Below are 6,178 nucleotides of genomic sequence, written 5' to 3' on the forward strand. Positions count from 1 at the left end.
TCATTTAAGACATGGTTTCTCAACCTCAGTGGTACTGATGTATTAGACCAGATAATTTTCTGTTGTACGGGCTGTCCTGTGAATTGCAGGATTTTAAGCAGCATTCCTGACCTCTAACTACTAGATATTAGTAGCTCCCACCCTTCACCAGGTATGACAACCAAAAATGGCTCCAGACACTGTCAAATGTCTGAGGGATGGGTGGTGGCGGCATAATCATCCCTGGCTCAGAACCGCTGCTTTAAGAGAGAAAGCACATTTCCAGAATCCTGTGTTCAAGGCTGCCACATGCATTCCAGAAATACTAGTTGACTGAATGAGCGCATGATGAATAAAAATATTTTAGTAATCAACAGAGAGTATATAGATAGATAGATAGATAGATAGATATCTGTTAGTGTAAGTTACACTTTAAATAACTGAAACACATAAAATATTTGACTTGCAAATTATACATTTGAATAATTCAGGGAGCTGAAGTTTAAATAATATCAGAAGGACATAAGATTGACTATATACACGCATTTCATAGTGAAAGACCAAATGCCAAGTAAGAACAATGGCAATTTTGTGAATTGGTTGCCAGTTCAAATTTATTTTGCCAAGGCTAATGTTTAGTTAAGTTGATATTTCTGACAAGTGTAAGAATTGAATGAGCTTATGTTTGAATTTCAATAGCTCTGCATTTAACCTGAAGGAAATATAATCTCCTGGGCAATTGTCGAAACAAGTGACTATGCTGACAAGGAGTCTCGGAGATAAAAGCTAAATTAAAAAAAAAAAATCATTATATTCCTTAACTGTTCTTTATTTTGGCTGCATCACGTGGCTTGTGGGATCTCAGTTCCCCGACCAGGGATTGAACCTGGGCCACAGCAGTGAAAGTGCTGAATCCTGACCACTAGACCACCAGGGAACTCCCTTAACTGTTCTTCCTCTAGACATTTACTTAACAAATATTTAGAGAATGCTTAGAATGTACAAAATGATTGAAGAAAATAAAAAGATCTTTTTACCCCTGTTAGAAGAGATAATTCATGCATGCAAATAATCTAAAGTGGAATCAAAAGGTTAAGAATGTTCAAGTGAAATAGCCATTCCTTTCATTTGGAAAAATCAAGGAAAGAATCATAGAAAACACAGCATGGAATTTTGGCCTTAGGTGGAAAAATAAGGTTGTTAATATAATCATTTATAATAGTATCAAAAAATAGAAAAGTTTTAACATTAACTATCAGTTGAATCACTAGCCCCATTTGAAAATTTTAGTTCTGAAAACTGCAATAAAATACAAGACTATGTGTCCTATTTAAATAATAACATTAGGACATTCAGAATTTTGCATTCAGTTTGAGTTAACAGAGTACTCAAATGTAAAATATTACATAAGGATCAAAGCCTAGAAGAAAACACATGGCAATGTTAATGATTATTTCTGGATTGCAGGACTGGCAGGGGGAATATTACTTCTGTTCTAGATATCTTAGTATTGTAAATTTATCTTCCATAGCTGTATATTATTTTATATATGCACAAATGATAGGCTATACAAAGTTTTGTTCTTTGAATCTACTCAGGTTTGAGATTATAGAAAGGTTTTCCTTTATTTTACTTACCACATATTTATATAATTCTGACAGAAGTTTCAGATACCACAAGGGAAAAGTATTCTGTCAAATTTTATTTCTATACTTGGCTAGATGGTTGTAGATTGTGACTTAGTAAAGTGCGTAAATTTAAGAAACATAAATTTGAAATCTGCCATGTTGAAATTGTCATAGTCTTCCCTCTACCCCTTAAAATTTACTTCTTAAAAAGCACTCACTCTTCTACTTACCAACCAAAAATCTGATTACAAATTGTGTTAGAAGATTTAAAAAGCAGTAGAAACGTAGACCGAATATACAAAAGCTTAAATACCTCATTTTCTAGGAAGACGTTGGTGTAACTGGAGTCTATATGGATATCATCCTTATTTGGCTGATTCACAACATCCTTCTCTTATATCATAGTTATATGTGTAAATGTTCTGTCTCCCAGTGGAGTTTCTTAAATATCCATACGGAATCTTTTACTTTTTTGATTCAACCCCCTTAGGGGGTTGCATGCTTAGGTACTATCTAAATACAGGAATTAACAAATGTGCAAATAGCCAGTACCTTGTAAACAGTAGTCATTTAATAAATATTTGAAGGAATGTATTCACAGAGGAAAAAAAAATTGGTCACAGAAATGACAAAAGTTAATAAAAGAAAGTAAAATAAACTCTCAGCATAATCTGGAATTATAACTACACCAGTATACTACAGACCTAAATTTCTTTCTCCAGGAATTTAGCTTTCTCAAAAAATTTTGTCCAGAGACTTTTAATGTTAAAGGGAAAAAAGGCTGATTAGTTGGACTCCAACCTTTCCGAACATATACCATGCCGAACATGCTCCGGCCTTGAGATGTATGTAATTGCTGATCTCTCTGCATGAACAGTATTCCCCGGATTATCATAGTACGTGCCCTTACATTTCCTCAGGTTTCTGCTCAAAGGTCATTTCTTCAGAAAGGTGTATTCTGCCTACTCTACTAAAAACAAAAATAAAAGCACTCTCATCAATTTTTATCTACTTACCTTCTTTTTAATAGAAAACTGATATCTAACAATATCTAGTTCCCTATTTATTTGTGATTTAGTTCTTTTCCTAAATGTATGCTAACAGGAGCCCAGGAGCCTTATCTGTTTTATGCACTGTGCATCTCAACCTCGTAGAATACTGCCCAATACATAGTCTGTGCTCAGTAGATATGTACTGAATGATGAGTGAATGAATCAATGTACAAATTAACACAATGGTGACTTCTTCTATCATATTTAACTCTAGGACATAGATTTTAATGCATCCATTATGACCCCCATCTTGACATTCTTTATAATTTTAATTTTTTATTGTATTTCTTCACTCTGTTCCATGTTTCCACGCTATCTACATTTTTGCTTTTGTTTTGTTTTGTTTTTGCTATCCATAACTGCAAAAACAATAGCAACAGAAAACAATCTCTATATCTTATTGTCTTAAATTATTTTTTTCTGAAAATTCTCCTATATAACACTATCTTAAATTTGGGGAATATTTAATTCTCAAGATGCTGTACTATTGACATTTTTATGTTGCTGGCTAGTATTTTCTTATGACCTTGAGCAAGAGTCTTCCTGAACCCATCTGTTAAAAAAGAGAGGAAACTACTCTACCTTGCAGGTTTGTTGCAAGTATTTTTTGAGATAATGATTTCATGTAAATCCCCTAACCTGGTGGTTCTCATCTGCTATGCCATAATCATGTAGGAAATGCTGTCCTTCATTGCCAAGAATGATTCATCTAGTGAGGAAGGCAGTGATTGCCTGAGGACATGAGACTGAAAGGTAGATTTACAGATACCAGTTTTTTGCTTTTGTTTTTCCTATTTGCTGCTTAACTTCTGCAGCATTTACATTATTTCTAAGATAAGATTTGGAATCTGTGTGAATACTTGAATTAGAAATAATAACCTTACAACTGGGTTTCTTCCTTATCCTTGAAAGCTTTACACTTGTTACCTGGGCTTATCAATGGGTTTTTGACAAATTTCTCTATATTTGCTGTCCCTCGAATACCCATACTCTCCCCATGGGGGCTTTATGCGTACTGCTCCCTTTTCTTGGAATGTTCTTCTCAGATATCCACATGGCTTGTTCCTTCATGACCTTGTGGTCTATCATCATGTCACCTTAACAATGAGAAAACTTAGCCATCTCCATTCCGCATCCCAACACTTCCTCTCTCTTCCCTTCCCTTCTTTTTCTCCTTATCATTAGAACCATCAGAAATATTATACATATAACTATGTTTTAGCTTAACTTTCACCCATCCACACAGCAGACAATAAGCTTCACGAGGATAAAGACTTTACTGCTGTAACACCAGCTTCTAGAACAGTGCTGGAAACCTAAGAGCTATTTAATACTAATTTGTTGAATGAATGAAAGCATGAAATAAATGCTAGTTAAGTACCAAGAATGGGAACTAAAACTGCCACAAACACCAAAGCCATCGCTGCTCTCAGAGAGATTCCAATATGGTGGGAGGTTAGATACTGAACAATTACAAACATGATGGATCCACAGGCTTAATCCAAATATGCTAAAGGACAGTACGATATCTTCAATTCAGGCTATCTTCCCCCAGATGTCCAGGACTTGAAGTATTCACATGAAATGAAGGTACAGGTAGAGAGAAGTATGAGAGGAAGGTGGAAGAAATGTTGAAAAATTTTTGTTTGTCTCAGTCATGGTGGGAAAAACAAACAAACAAAGACTCCTCCCCCATTTAAGGACGTAAGGGATATCGTTCATATGTAGGAAGGGAGAATATTTAAACTAATGAACAGATGAGCCTGTTAGTAAAGAAATATGAGAGCTAGAAACCCATATTTCTCATGTATTAGCTCGGTGACCTCAGCAAAGTACTTGAACTCTCTCATATATCAATGTATTAATTGGTAAAATGAAGATAAAGAACCCCCCTTATCATGTTTCTGAAATTATAACATGAGAACATTGAGGTAATATATTTAGCACAGTTCTTAAGCACACGTGAACTATGAGTGCTATTATTTAGAAAATTATTATTTTTATAGATACCACCTGCTTTAAAAATAGATTTGAGAAAAGTAAAATGAAAGGACAAATTTAATGCTATTATAATCAAGATGAAAAATATGAGACAAGGAATGAAGGGTGATGAGGTAGATATTCCAGCTGGCTGTCCTATAACCATTTCCTCTTCCGTCTTTCTAATAGAATCTAGAATTGGTATGGGACAATGTGCCTGGCTCCATTTCCCAGGACCCCCTACAGGTAGGAGTGACTATTTAATTAAGTTCTAGCCAATGGAATAAAGGTGGAATTTTCTGGCTGAAACTTCTCAAAAAGCACTTTAAAAAAATGGGGACTGGCTCAGCTTAATTATGACTTTTACCTCTTATCCTTCTACTACCTTCTTCCTGGAATACAGGCAGGCCAGTTGGAGCTTTATCATCTGTCTACTAACCATGGGGTGACTTCAAATATGGAAGCCCTGAACTAAGAATATCAGAGAGGAAAGACAGAAAGAGTCTGAGTCTCTGATGATATCAAGGAACTATGTCAGCCTAAACTGCCACCTCCTGATTCCTCTTTAAGGGGAGTTTGGCTACTTCTGGTTTAAACACTTCTTAAATCTCTGCTTCTCACAGCTAAACAGAATTTTAACTGACAGAGGTGAGATGATTATCCCAAATAATGAGAAAGAGTCTAAGACAACCTCTTGCACTTATATATAACTAAACTGTTAACTTCCCAATAGCCACGGAAAAAAACAGTGAAAAGGGACCCACGAAAATTCTAAAGCTCTTATGAAATAATACAAAAATGAAGTCCAAATCTAGGTACTGCTAAATGTATTCCAGTCATTAGAATTCAAAAGAACCATGTCATGCGTTTTTATGTAGAAGAAACATATATCTTTATTTATATATTTGATACTTTTTTTGAAGATATAAATTGATCCTCATGTGTTTGCTTCTTATAGTGACCTTTGACAAAAATAAAAATGTTGAACGTTATAGCTGGACTGTGAGAACACTGCTTTGGAAAAGGCAAACACACATTGTTTTCTAAATGGTTGACCTGATTTAGAAATAGAAATTAAAGAATGTAGAGGAAAGAAGAGTTGGCATAAAATCTTGCGTTTTTCCAAAATGAATCATTGCCGCCTAGCTGCACACGGAAGCTAAACAGAAATAATTTTGATGTTGATATTTTTGTAAAGTATCTGAAACACAAGTATGATTTTTTTTTTTTTTTTTTTTTTTTTTTTTTTTTTTTGCGGTACGCGGGCCTCTCGCTGTTGTGGCCTCTCCCGTTGCGGAGCGACAGGCTCCAGATGCGCAGGCTCAGCGGCCATGGCTCACGGACGCAGCCACTCTGCGTCCTGTGGGATCTTCCCGGACCGGGGCACGAACCCGTATCCCCTGCATCAGCAGGCGGACTCTCAACCACTGTGCCACCAGGGAAGCCCCACAGGTATGATGTTAGTAAATAAAAGGTGACCCATTTACTTTCTAGTTTGGAAGTGAAGTGACAACATTCAGTTATAAAATTAAAGCGCTT

General features: G+C 35.6%; 1 non-coding gene across 1 annotated transcript; it reads right to left on the reverse strand.

The window, feature by feature from the left end:
• Window positions 1-844: 844 nt before the first annotated feature.
• On the reverse strand, window positions 845-916 carry TRNAE-UUC (transfer RNA glutamic acid (anticodon UUC)). The gene has a single exon. It is a non-coding gene; the product is annotated as a tRNA-Glu (tRNA).
• Window positions 917-6,178: the final 5,262 nt, after the last annotated feature.

Source organism: Lipotes vexillifer, unplaced genomic scaffold, assembly GCF_000442215.2.
Source record: "Lipotes vexillifer unplaced genomic scaffold, Lipotes_vexillifer_v1.1 scaffold432, whole genome shotgun sequence".
Lineage (NCBI taxonomy): Eukaryota > Metazoa > Chordata > Mammalia > Artiodactyla > Lipotidae > Lipotes > Lipotes vexillifer.